The sequence below is a fragment of the Spea bombifrons genome, chromosome 3 (genome assembly GCF_027358695.1).
Source record: "Spea bombifrons isolate aSpeBom1 chromosome 3, aSpeBom1.2.pri, whole genome shotgun sequence".
NCBI classification, from domain to species: Eukaryota; Metazoa; Chordata; class Amphibia; order Anura; family Pelobatidae; genus Spea; species Spea bombifrons.
In genome coordinates this window covers 21,468,263-21,483,101 of record NC_071089.1, presented here as the reverse complement: position 1 = coordinate 21,483,101, position 14,839 = coordinate 21,468,263, and positions in this window count along the sequence as shown.

Below are 14,839 nucleotides of genomic sequence, written 5' to 3'. Positions count from 1 at the left end.
GATGTGGATGTCTTGTACCGGCCCTCTGTCTTTTTTTTTTTTTTTAATTTTTTTTTATAAATACGTTTATAAGCTAACATTATTTTTGGTTGGACTTGGAATTCTCTCGTTTCTTCTAGAATATTCCAATTCATTATCACACTATAAAGCTGGCCAACTCTTTTGCCTTTCTGTATGGCGGTAGTATACCCGTTACATGCTACAAAGGGTTAATCACATCCACGTTGCTCTCTGCCATGTCACATAATTCAGAGATTTTTGGGTACGCACATATGATTGCACTGCACGCTTGGCAAGAATAGAAGGTAATGTGGCCATAGCGGTGTGTAGATAAAATTGCAGACCCTGCATTCACACATTTTGTCCAAGAGGATTAAACCGAATGCATTTTTTGTAGTTTCTTTTTGCACATTGTTATCCGTAAACTCCATTTCTGAAACTTGAAGAATTTGAAGTATATCCTGCTGCCCCCCCTCCCTGTAAGGTTATTAATGAATGGAACGGTGGGTAATCTTTTGTGTCTAGGTAGAAGTGCCTGTGTTTTTATTTATTGAGGTTAAAGACCAAACCCCGTCTTTCCTAAACGTATTGTATATTTGTCATTTTATTTGTACACACTGTTTTCAACTGAATATTAAAGCATGGGTTTGTAATTGGCTGTAATTTTTGAGTTTCAAATGAGTTAATAAAGCTGTTATTTTTTACAGTGACTTAATGTATGTTTTTTATGATTGATTGGTGGCCTAGGGATACATTTCAATAATACATGTATGTTCACAATACTTGGCTTTCTTGAAAAACTCTGAAACACAAGTCACAGGTCCTCTTCCGTAAATTGAACTCTAGTGTGCTTACAATAAATCTTGGCATATCTGTCATTTTATTCTTTCTTCTGGAAAGGATGAATCCTATCGAGAGAACACAAACCTTTTAAGAAACATTTTCTATGGCAACAACCATTCAGGCATGCCACCTTTATTCCAGGGCTGTCCAGGTTGACAAGTGGCAACCACATTTGTAAATTTTTCAATTTACAGTGTATTAAATATTTTCTATGTTTTAATTATCTCTGAGTCAAGCAACATTATATATGATAGTTTTTAATATAATATTTAGAGATTCAATAGTGTACTTGGCAATGCATGACCCAATGCTGGTATCACAGAAGGCTGCTGTGGTTTTACCGACTACAAATGTATCCATGATGTCGTTATTGTGGGTTTAACTTTACTAAAATATGAATTATATTAGATTTGAAGAAGGGTCACATAACGTTGGTTACATAGCCAGCCACATCAAAAGACATATTTTTTTTTGACATTGAGTATTGAGTATCTGAGTACTTGCCTTATCTTTGGTCATGTTTTATCTAACCTGTTCTAAAAAACTCTGATTCAAGTTCCATAATAGAGTCTTGTTACCTTTTGAAGCCAGATGCCTCTCAAATTATTAGAATACATGATTCTGATGTGCCACGAAATATGAAAACTTTCTAGGGCAGAATGGCTGCAGCAAAATCATAGTCATTTTTCCCCTATGGACCTTGTGCTATATCAGCTTTTACCCACAGGCATTCCTTAATGTGATCCTATACGGTCGCCTTATAGAAGGCACCGCTGTATCTTCATATGGCTCTTTTTGAAGAAATGGAAAGATTATATTTCATAGTAGGTGAAACTTTCACTCTTAATACACACATAATGAATGGTTGGGTGTCATTTATAAAGAATACTGTGCTTTGTCAAAAAACTTCGGTAAATCTCTTCTATAAATCGGCTTGCAGAGTATATGAGTAAATGTTATACCTGAAGCGTGCTAAGTAAGCAAAGTTGTTGACAATTCCTCTTTTATGTGTAAAGCAAATGTCACTCTTCTTACATTCTTCCTTCTGTGAATTTACCGCTATACTAGTTTATAGTAAAGCGTGTCTTCTCTTTCTTTTTTTCTGATTATATCAGTTGATCCAAACACTGATTACCAAGACATTTTTTTAGTTCATTTCTGTCACCTGCGGGATAAGGTAAAGAAGAATGCCACACATCTAGCTGGTGGACCAGCACAAAAGCTTATTCATATTAAAGTGTTTTATTGATGACATAAAATGTTATTTTTTTTTAAATAATTCATTTTAAGGACTTCACAAGTCTAGCTTTTAGCTTCATGTGTGTCAATATCAGCCACCGTTTTATTTATTTAGTTGGCAAAATGTGCAGCATCAACGGGCCAGTAAGTTATTATCTGTAGTTGCAATCTGTTACCTGAATGAATGTTTTAAGAAGCCGGGTCATGTTATTCCCATAACAAGAGAGAAGCTGTTATAATTTATTTTCCAAACACATCATTTACAAGCCCACACGTACATCACACTGTTTGTTGGTAAACGGTGAGGCAGTTCGTTCCCTTTTGATCCCACGGTTTTCTCACTGATGTCCTGATAAAGCATGAATGGACTCTATTTAATTTCACCTACAAGAGAAGAGGAAAACATATTCTCACTGGCCAAGGCAAAATGTTTTACCCTTTAATACACCTTGAAGGTCATCACATATTTTCACAATCTCCTGCTTGGACAATGAATGGTCAAATTGTCATTTTCATAACTCAGATCTGAGCATCACAATTGATGCCTTTTCTCACGGGTCTATAACAGCTGAAACCCCCTGCTTAAATATCTGTGATTTTATTCAGAATCTCCTTACTATGGCAGCCAAGTTGCCCTTATGTAGGCTAACAAGTCACCAGGGCGGAACCTAGGTTTAACGGTGCCTCAGTTCACTATTTCTTTGGCGTCCCCCCAAAGCAGCTTCCTGATTGTAATAGCACATACTAACACACAAGCTCGCTCTAAACCCACTCACTCAATACCATAGACTTGCACGTACCTTTTTCTCCCTCTCTGTCACACACACGAGTATGTCATCAACATATTTGCTGCATAATAAACAGATTTCATAATGGCACTGTTAGCGTACACATCTTTGTGCATGACAGATGTACTATGAACCATACACTCCTATCAAGCTAAAACCAGGCCTCCGTTTTACTTTCCTATCCATCAATATGATTTAGAGTCTCCAAAATGATTGTTGTCTCTTTGCATTAAATGAAGGGGTTAACTATTACATTTTATATCACAAGATACTTTCTTCCAGGTACGCGGTACTATCTCGCAGAGTACCGTATTGATGTCACGTGGCATATAAATACATGTTGCTGAAATCTTTTCAGGTGCAGCATTGCGAAATACGGTAAGCCGGTATAAGTACAGTGCCGTTCAGAGGAAACTCCCTCCAAATAATCAAAGTTTTGGAAAAATACAATGTTCTCATAGCTGTATATTTGCTACATATATGTGTTTTATCACCACAATCTACAAACATAGTAAGGCCTTAACATATATCTGCCAATTGTCCCAGGACCACAGTGGCAGTCCCACTTTGTGACTCACGTACCGTCATCCTTAGACAAATCGTCAGGTGTCCTTTTTTTAGGAAGGAAGGACATTCCTTCCTCTTTCCTCCCTAAGTTCTTCTTTCTATAACTGTTAAGTAATTATGAGGCTATTATAGAGCTCTACAAACCATAGAAAGGATTTAACTAAACATTAGCTTACAAACCCAATAGTGTACATAAAATAAAGTCTATCTCACTCAGGCACACAAACGGCTATCAGAAGGTCACATCACATAAAACATTCTGTAAAATCTCTAACCACACTTCATAAATGCAAAATGTATGCAGTTCCGCACCTTCAATCCCCATATAACTGTCACTTAGTGTGTTACCTGTTACAGAGTCTGTTGGTACTGCATAGGTTACAGGCAATAAAACTGTAACAGACCAGGGAGACTATGCCATAAAACAGCTACATGTTCTACTTTTATTATAGATATGGATAATTTACTCGTTCGAATCTAGCAGTTTTTTTCCTTATTAAATAAATATCTGTCTGCGCCAGTCTATCATTGGATGATTTTGCCTATAGTGCTGTAAAAAAATACCCCTTTCCTGTTTTTTTCTATTTATGCTTATTTGTTTCAGATCAATCAACTAATGTTCTTTTTCCCATTCATATGTTCACATAATAAGTGTCTACCAGTGTTATTTCCCCAATATTCCTTAAATTCACTGCTAGATTCAGTACACTTTATATAAGGGCAGCTTCTCTTTCAATCCACTGGCTGGATATATCTTCCAAAATCCATGCTATTTGTTTTCTTTTGATCTCTGAGTATTATTTTTACGATTCCACACATTCCAGCACAGAAGGTTTTATTTACTAAACAGCAGCATGTATTGGTTAGGTGAAAAACCTTGCCTCACTACATTATAAACATACGCTTTCTGTAGAGCCAGATTTATCTACTCAAGCCAGAGGGCATGACTACCTGTGCAATGACTAGCATGACTTAGCATACTTGGTGCGAAGCGGCAAGCGATACCCCATGGGGGAGCCTTCACTTAGCGGTACAGGTTCTATGATCTACCGGGGTGCATGATTCCTGACGCTGCCGGGCAGTGATGTAGTCTTCCTACGGAGATAGAAATATGGCTTTTGGGCATTCCAGTACAATTATCAGGTATGAGTATGACGTGCTAAACCTAGCAAGTTATCCTGTTTCTAAGAGCTTACCATGAGTCGATTCCGCCTCCTTGAGCCTTGCAGGCATATATCAACAGGTGTAAGTGTCTGACATATGAAGCCCTTGGTGGACAACCATCTCAACATTAACTGCTCTGTAGTATGACTTACATAATAATATTTTCAATTTTCGGTTCCTATGGAAACATAAAGTTTAAGTTTTAAACACTGTTGTCACAATGGAGAACACTCCCTGTTGTCTACAACTCAGGTGCTTTTTGAATGAACCCAGTAGGAACCTCTAACGAAATGGAATGTCAGAACGCATGTAAAATATTCACCTGACCTTCAGCAATTACACTTTATGCACCAGACAGAACCTTGGAATGACCTTTGCCAATTCTCGTTGGTGGTTACCCGATCAGAGAGATTACAAAACCACTTTAAACTATTTGTTTAAATTAAATATCATTTTGAGCTCTATGCTATGCTTTTCAACGACACATTTTTGAGGAATACATACTTGTTTGATAAATATCTGTGGCGTGGTTGACGGGGTAAAAAGCGCTATTGTCTCGCAAACCTAAACCTCTCTGAATATCTGCGGTTTTCCATAATTTGGTTTTTAAACCATTCCCAGCATAAATGTGCAGATTTTTTAAAAAAATAAGATTTAATAATATCTGGGCACCATCTGTGGTGATTATTACTGGTATATGCCATGAACACAGGGGACTTAATTATATCTTTTACAAGACATAGGTTTCATGAGGACCATTATTAGAAAGTCATTACAATAAAATGTTTGGTATACCGTTAATATTTGAGGCATAGAAGGGTCCCATTATTGGGATGAGGAGGAGAAACACCATGATAACCGGTCAGACAGGCCCCTCACTCAACTTCATTAAGTTTTTCCCCGGCTAATGTTAGGCAGGAATGTAGATCTTTGAAGCTAAACGGCATCCCACTGAGCCTTTGTTTTTTCAAAAACATACTTTCACAGAGATTGCAGGCAAGTTTTCATTAAGAACCTCAGAGCCGCTCTAAGCAACAACAAAATTAATGTTTCTTTTTCGTGTAGTTAACAATACAACTTAAAAAAAGAATTTCCTGATTCTCCACATGACCAAGAAAAGTTCAGACAGGTTTCCACCAATTTCTTATGGTTAGAACGATTCTATGACAAGACCATGGACTGATTAAGGTCCAAGTCTTTACAGGCACACCCCACATAAACGTACACAATGGGGTCCAGAGCATGTATGTAAAACAAAAAAACACTTCCTTTTTTCGCTTATTAACGGATGTACTGCACTGCAACGGTCATTTCCACCACAATACACAAAATGCTTAAAAGACACAAAATGGAGAGATAAAGGAAAAGAAGAGGAGCAAAGGGAGAGCCGAGATAAAGAGAAATGGGAGAGATAATGAGAAGGGAGAATCACAAGGAGACCTGAGACTCTGAGTGGAAACCACTTTGGGTGCAATCTGGCTGCTGGGGCAAATCTTGTGGGTGCAATCTGGGGGATGGTGCAAGTCCTTATGTACATATTATAGAGTTAAAAGAATGTCTAATTCATTTTGCTAAATTCTTAATGTTTTCCAAATATGTGTGTGTATCTGTATGTATATATATATATATATATATATATATATATATATATATATATATATATATATATATATACACAGTGTGCGGGCTCTAGCCCTGGATCTTTCTGAGACCTGACAATGTCCCTGGGGTGAGCATTGCTCAGATCAGTACATTTCACAGTCTAGCGTTGTGCTAGAACTAGAAGAATCTTGCAGGGCTAAGCTTGCGTTCAGTTTCACGGTATTACACAGGATTAAGTGACAAAATCCAAGCCATGTTTTCACTGTATGCTGTTGAGGTCATTTGAGTCACTGATCTGATTTTGCATATATTTTGAATGCATTTAGTTTAACTCTTAAAATGCTAGAGAGGTGAGAACGTTGTGTGTTTTTTTTTTAAATAAAACCATATTTTATAATTCTGGTGAGTTGGTAAAATGTAGCAGCTTGGAATGCACTTGACATAGCAGTTCCTGTGAAATGTGATCATGAAAAGGTATGACATTGAAAGCTAGAGACATACGCAACCACAACTTTGCAAGGAATATATGAACAAATATATCTATCATTAGCTTCAAGTACCAAGGACAACAGAAGATCACACCTTATGAAAAAGTTATAGTTTTCCTAGTATAGCTCTAAACGTTGGTCTCTTACTAGATTTGTGCAGAAATTCTTATATATATATATATCTATATATCTATATATATATATATATATATATATATATATATATATATATATATATATACACATATACACACACACACACACACACACACACCATGGGGTTAGTGCAGTATTTCTTCACCTCATAACTAAAACACATGCACATACTTAAACACAAACTTGCTTTAGTACCTGCTCACTCACCATACATGGACATACACACGCCATCTCTATTCCTCCTCTCACTCACACCATTAACATACACAGATTGACACCAACTGAATAACACAAACACTCGTACTAACACCATACACTAATATGCAGACACATTCTAACACCATAAACTGACACACTCCATCACCACACAGTTGCACCCTCGCACACATACTAACATCATACTCTCACACATTCATACTAATACCAAACACTATTGCGCACATTACCACCATAAAGTAACACGCTCTCATGCTAACACTACACGCATACTCACACATACACTTATACATTCTACCACCTTACACCTACACATGAACACACCATTTTCATACATACACTAACACACTCTCACTCTCGCTCATCTTCAGAGCAGCTTGTCAGCCCCCACCTTGCACGGAGCCCCGATTCTATTGTAGCTTGTACTCTTTCTGAGGGCTACAGCACTGCTCCTGCCATATCCTATCACGTGGTCATATAACACATTTTACTCCTCCCTGTTGGGCACTTCAGTTACCAGACACCTGAGTGCTATACACATGTGGCACCCATGACACCCGCCCTACCACGCCCCTACCAACAGCCTAGAACATGCTGGGGCATTTTAAATTACCACATATTACTAACCTTAGGATGCCCCATGCCAGGACATCACACCTTAAGTGACATTAACATGCGACTCCTTCGATTTTACGTGAATACGCTAGGCTGTTGGGAGTCCAAGTAAAACAGGACATTTGCCAGGAAAGCTCTCAGCCCAGTTTACTAGGATTATCCTGGTAAAACCAGAATTGTTGTCAACTATAGATAATGGTGATGTTTCTGTCTGGCTGTCTTTGCAAATGACCTGTTTACTGGTTCTGTTAGAAACCTTGCATCCACAGTGCCCAAATCACGGAGAATGCAAACAAAATAAATGCAGACAGAAACATCACCATTATGCCTAAAATGAACCTTCACCTGTACACTGCATCACACATGCTGTGGTGGTTTACAAGTATGCCACGCCGCTAAAACGTCTGGGGCAGCCCAAAGGATTGCTGTGTTTAGATGGTCTATAATCCTGGCACCCCCCCCCCCTATCATTCGATACGGTGTAAAGCAGCCACTGTTCTTTTGGTTTGTTCTGAAAAGCTGGGATGAAGTTGCTCGTATGGAAGTCCTATTTAGTCTTAACTCATCAATACACTCCAGCTGCTCCGGTTCCCATATGCTCCCATGATGCTTGTTCAACCTACTTGCATATTTAACATGCTCCGAGTCCGCATTGCACCTCATATTTACTATTACATCAATAATGCTTGGCCAAAATTTGGGTTTGGAACATGACAATTGTGCATATCTTTATACAGTAATTGTTTATTCATCAAAATGTTGCTAGGATTTGATTCTAACCCTATCAGCGACAGGAAAGCAAGAAAATTGAAGTGTAACAAAGGTTATTTGTATTAACAGCTAATAGAAATGACATACTTCTCTATGGTAAAGATTGTTGAGCTTATAAAATACACAACCTCAAGATGTGACTTTATGAACAATAAAAGAAGAAACCCCAAAATAGCTGCACTAGGGAGATGGTGTACCTTGTAATTAGAACATCATATTACCTAGAGTGTTCTCTTTAAATTAACTTTTTTTTTTTAGCACTGGTTTACTTAAGAGTTCCAGGGGTCTATCAGGGTTATCGATGCGCATGCACATAAAGTGTTCCTATTCAAAGTTATAGCTAGGGCTTTTGGTGCTGTGTGTCGGGTAAGAGGGCTCAGCCTGCACATCCAGAAGTGGAAGGTGGCACAGGGGCATTGTCACTGGGTTGCTCAAGTGCACCCCTGGGGCAACTTCCCCTCTCACCCAGATAAAGTTATGGCCCTACTCCTGTTGATTTCAATTGGAAAGCTTTCCTACCAGTAATTTGCTGCTTTTCTGTATCCAAAAGTTGCATTAAAAGTGGAGAGTTGAGCGAGCTAGGCACTGCAGCTTCTCCCGGGCTAGAGAATGCAGATTTACCTATAAGGTGCTTTTATTACTATCAGTTATCACAAATTACATGGTAACTAACCGTATGATTTCAAATCAGCTTTAAAATCTGCTTGTATATTTGTAGAAATCAGTTATTTACACAATTCTGGAACTATAATAAATTCACACTGGCTATATCTGCTAAAAAAACTCAATCATTCTTTGCTTTCTCAGCGTCTTAGACACATGTGAGCACAGCACCTGCTCCTGGTGCGTCCTGTCGCATTATTTATGAGCTGTTTCTAGTAAAGCTGGAAATCCCATGTGAGCAGGGCTGGCCACTTTTAGCCCGGGGGACTAATATCCCTATAGCGCAGCTGCCAAAGCTTTATCTTGTTGCATAATTAGGCGATTTTCCAATTTATAGGCAGCCCACGACCACTCTGCTTTACATTAGATACTTTAAAAGTACTTTGCTGGTAGAAAAAAAAAAATACAAAATACAAAAAAAGAACAAAACAGAGATATATATACATAAAAGACTTGTAAAATTCCACATACCCGGGTATTTGTTCTTTTTTTGTATTTTGTATTTTTTTTTTCTACAAAACCAAGAAAGAGTATATTAAAAAAAAGTACTTTGTTGGAAACATTTAGCAGGGCAGGTCCAGCCAGGTGGTCAAGCAGCCAAAATCAGTACATTCACATTGCACAACACACATTGCTCAAGGAGAACTATATATATATATATATATGGACCTACATTAATCGGTATGCTAGGAATCCAATTAGCTATATATGTCATTTTAAGTGAACTCACAGAAATAGTCTTCAGACAGTGACCCCAAATCTCAGATCAGATGATACCAGGTAACCGCCCTGTGACTGTTGCCCATCTTCACCTGCTGTTCTTTTTGTACAGTGTATTTTTATGACTGGACAATGTGGCATTCCAGATCCTTTTAATGCAGACATAGTAGCTTGTAGGGGTATTTGAGGAAAGGGTGACATTAAGGGTACATTGCCTAGTAAAGGGTTCACACACAAAGTGGACTCATGGTTGATGGTTGCTATGGTGCACGTACACCTTATATATTACATCCATGTAGTTTAGTCTGTAATTGCTGTAATGTCTTTTATTGGAAGCGTCCCTTTAAAACATTACAGAGTCATGCACTATTTAGCTCTTAGAGCCCTAAAGCGCTTGGTGCAGGCAACATGCAAATTGTACAGAAGACCCATGCAAATTCATTAGGAAAACTCTACACATCTAAATAAACTTGTTGTTAACTTGTGATAACAACCTCAATGTGTACAGATACAGGCCCTTGTGATAAATATAAAGTTTGCCCTGAAGGTGACCTGTATCCACCAACATCAAATACACACTCGTAAGCCAAAATGTTGCTCTTCCACCTGTTCTGCTGACTTTAACAATTTAATAACTAGATGTAGTATTTTAAATGTACCTTTGGAAACCCAAACAATTTTCAGGAAATGCTTAATTGTCATTTAACATGAAACCCAATGATACTGATTAGAGTGATCATATCGACCATGTTTAACAGGATATTGGTGTCAAAATAGTTCAGGGCAGCATTTTTTCCTGTGCTGTTCAGCAATATGTAAAAATTTTATGAGCCCTTGAAAACATGATCAAAGTGGTCAAACTAGCCAGAAAAATGAAACGTTTCTGTAGCATTTTTGTGTGATCAAAACTTACAGACTAGCTAAAGTTTATTTGTTTAATATGCTAGAGCCCTGTCAATATTTTGGAACCATATAGTTGCTTATTTGTCCGATTTACTAGACAAAAACAAACCGATACCTTTATCATACTGCTTTGGGGTAAACAATACTTTAGAATGGCTCAGTCTCAATTACACAGACTGACGCAACGATTCATGAAAATCTATTATTTATTATGTTAATAGCATAATATCCAGCCATCCCAGACAAGCCTTGACCATAAAACTGGATTTGCATGAAATAACCTGAATATAATTCAATTCTAAAGAAAGAAAGGTGATTATATAAGGGAAGTCATAGAAAAAAAATATTTTTCTAACCATTATATACAGTGCTGTAAGTATTTTGGACGCCAAATTAAGATTTCATGCATCGGAGTGATTATTTTCTGAAGCACTGGATTTTAATTGAAACGTACACCAAAAAGTTTTAGGGATTCGTCTGACAATAGATGTAGATGGGGCATTCATGGAAAAAAATCTCAACAATCTCTGTCTTTCCAGTCCAGTTTGTCTTAAGTCTCTAGTTGCCTTTTAAAGTTCTGGTTGTCTTTCTTTGGCAGTTTGTAAGACCTTGGGAAAGAGAAATGCCCTACAGCTCTCTTGCACAATTAACCTGTTAATCCTTTGCAGGCTTCATTGAGGATTCACTGGCTAAACCAGCATAACAGAAACTTGGTGCATTGGGTACAGATGAAACTCCAAACCTGTCCCTTGAACTGCAAGCATGAACATTTTATCCAAAATGCGTGGTTGCCAAGATAAATGATGCATTGCTCTTATATTAAATTACTTTGTAGCTTCTGTTATTTGCAACTCTGCATACTTTTGGTTTACATTGTGCCTCATTGTTCAAAGATGTATATAGGAGCTTTGCAAATGCTCATTTTTAGATATCATTGTCCAACCAAAACCTCAATGTACCAAAGGATAGCCTGAAAAACAAACCAGTAATCAGTGAAGCAGAGTCTGTAATCAAGCCAGGAGGGCTGGGCAGACAGAGTTCAAGCAGCGTCACCTGGGTCAGGAATCAAAGAGACAACAGCCATAAATTGTCACCAATGAATAGGAGAACTAATGAACTGTTACCGAGACTTTAAATAGATAGTCGTGGATCAAACAGGCATGAGAAAAAACATAAGCAAGCCAACCGCATGTACAAATTGACACTAGCTATAGCCATTTATGTATCTTTTTTTTTTAATATTGGGAGATGATACCAGACACAGAGGATATAAGATTGCCTTCCACAACCTCCATCTTGGAGACATCCTCTAAGACATGGGAACAGTTAAGTGACACTACCTCTCCCTGAGTAGACATTCATGGCATTTACCTAAGCACTATACCTCAGGCCCATATGCTTTGCAGCCTAGTTGGAATTTGAGCTCAGAGTAATTCATTTGCCAAAACTCTTTGTTACCTCAAATCTAACATGATCATGTACTAGAATGGAGTCAGGTGGCTATGTGCAGGAAAAAAAAAACAGTTGACCACAAAATTTTTCAAATAGGACACATGTAAAGCGATGGAGATCCACGTCATTTACCCTAGAAAGAATCTAATGGGGTGAAATGAGGCAATTAACGGCTTAGAAGCCACCGATCCTAAAGAAAGTGGTAGAGAAACACTTCTGAGAAGCCCATTTTTAACATGTGCTAGTAGTTTGAAGCATGTCCCTAAATGTCCCTTTCAATGAGCCTTGAAATTTGGAACACAGAGATGAGAGCCTGGCAGAGGGAGAGGAAAAAGCAGGCAGGATTCTAGGATGGTAGCCAAGGGCAGCAAAAAGCAGTGCATTGCAGAAAGCTATAATAGGAGCTATTATAATATAATGCAGCCAAAAGAAGAAACGAGGACCAGGAGTGATCAACGTTGACAACAGCACACAGATACCGCTCCACAGACGCTTCAGTCTGACAGCTGGACTGGGGATGGAAAGTCTTGTTTAAATTCCCTCACTATATTAGCCTCTATTGCTGTTCTATTTATCTTCTGCCCTCTCGGTAAAGCAGAACTTTCTTAAATTATTTATCTTTAATATTGGGAAGGAACCAATTTTATTGAGGGGCCATAGGCTGAGAGAAGGACATCGTTGTTCAACGCAACTGTTTTTACTGAGGACCAGTCTATAGTGGAATTTGAAGCCTTGAGCCATGGTAGCGCTAAAACAACCACATTATTGAGAGATTCTGTGATTTCAAATTTCAGTATTTTGTGGTAAAGGGTCTGCTGGAGCCTGCTGTGAGTATGGGGAGCTGTCGGCCAGCAATCCACCACGCATTTGGCCAGTGTGTGAGATGGCCAAGAAAACAACCACAATCACCATCATAACTAAATATACTCATATTGTAATAGGCTTATGCAGATGTTGAAACAATGTTTCCGTGATACAATTAAATCCTGTAAGTAGGGACATAATCTAGATTTATGTATGACTCATTTTAGGGATGTTAAAAATAATTATTGCAGAATGAGAACTCAATTTAGTATCGCTCAGATGGTGTGCTCCACAAGACAGCCTTATGTAGAAGGGCACTGATGATCTGACTTCTTGGATCTTTGTGTATGTTAGTGTGTTGTGCTGAAAGAAAAAAAATACATTAAAGCAGAAGTTGATACATTTGGTTGGGATTAAGGTAACAGCCAGGTTTTTATTCCAACAATGCTTATTAATACACAAACTAACATACTAAACACAGTTACACATTACCATACACACATACTTACACATACCAACACATACTAACACACACAAACACACACAGCAATAATATACACAGACTAACAACCAAAGTAAGATACACATACACACTCGGTAACATATTCACACACACAGTAACATACATACTTACTTTTTTTTACCTGTACCTTTGTTGGCTCAGGACAGCTCTTCTGCTTCTTGCTCCCTCGCAGTCCTCACACAAGCCTTGAATCTAAGGCCGGGAAATTATATCTTACCTGGAGCTGGAACTCAGAGCTCTAAAGGAGCGCAGTATGGCTGGTTGAGGGGGGGGTTAGCGGTTCTGGCGTTGGGGCTCTCATGCAAAACCCTAGGCGCCAGGAAGAGATTTCTTGTCACCATGGCAGCCAGGTGCCTAAGGTTTGTCGTACCGTGCAAAAGCAGTTGTTTGATCAGTCGTCTTGGCAAAACTGTATCATATTTACTGATATTTCCTTTTCAAATGTAAGCTGTCACAACTATTTTTGAGTTCTAGAGTTTAGAAACATCTGTGATTCCATGCCCCACTGAGGGTGAGAGCGCAGGCCAGATAACCAATGCGTTAAAACATTCCTGGCATTCTATTGGCTGCAAAAGCGAGAAACAAATACATGACTGGAGGAACAAGGATGGTAGGGAAGGGACCTGTATCCAAAACACAGTCTGGTATTTCTGGATTACATCTGGTGGTTTGCTAGAACAAGCAGTGTTCTGTACTGATAGCAGACTCTATATTTAACCCCTTCCCAACTGTGGAATGTGATATCTCATTGGTGTGCTCTGAGACCCTACTACTATGGCGGTGTTCAACAGAAGCTTCAACATTTTTATTTAGTGGCATAAAAATAGTAACCATGGGTGAGTCTAGGGTTAGTGGTGCCTTCGCGCAGTATTTCTTCCATGCCCTGCCATAACTACAACACACATACATACCGATTAGGGTCAGAAGGAGGAAAGACCGCACTGACTGTGAAAGTCCCCCCCCCCTAATCTGCAGAGTGAGTGCAGCAAGTACTTTTGTTTTTTTGTGGTTTTTATTGGTGTTGGGTTGAGGATCCAATCAGTATTAAAGACAGCCCTGATCCAAGAGATGTATATGACAACGGACATCACTGGCGCTTACAGCAGAATACAAAGGATTACATTTGTGTTATCCTTATATAATTTACATTTTACATAAAAATATTAGTTCATGCCCAGAAGACAGTGAGGTTACATTTTGTGGTTAGGAGAAAAGAGAAAGAAGCACCAGTTAGCATGCGCCCATAATTTAGTTGATTTCAGCACTATTCAGTTATATTGTTGCTTTAAATAGTATATGCGTCTGCTTGCATAAGATGTTTCTTC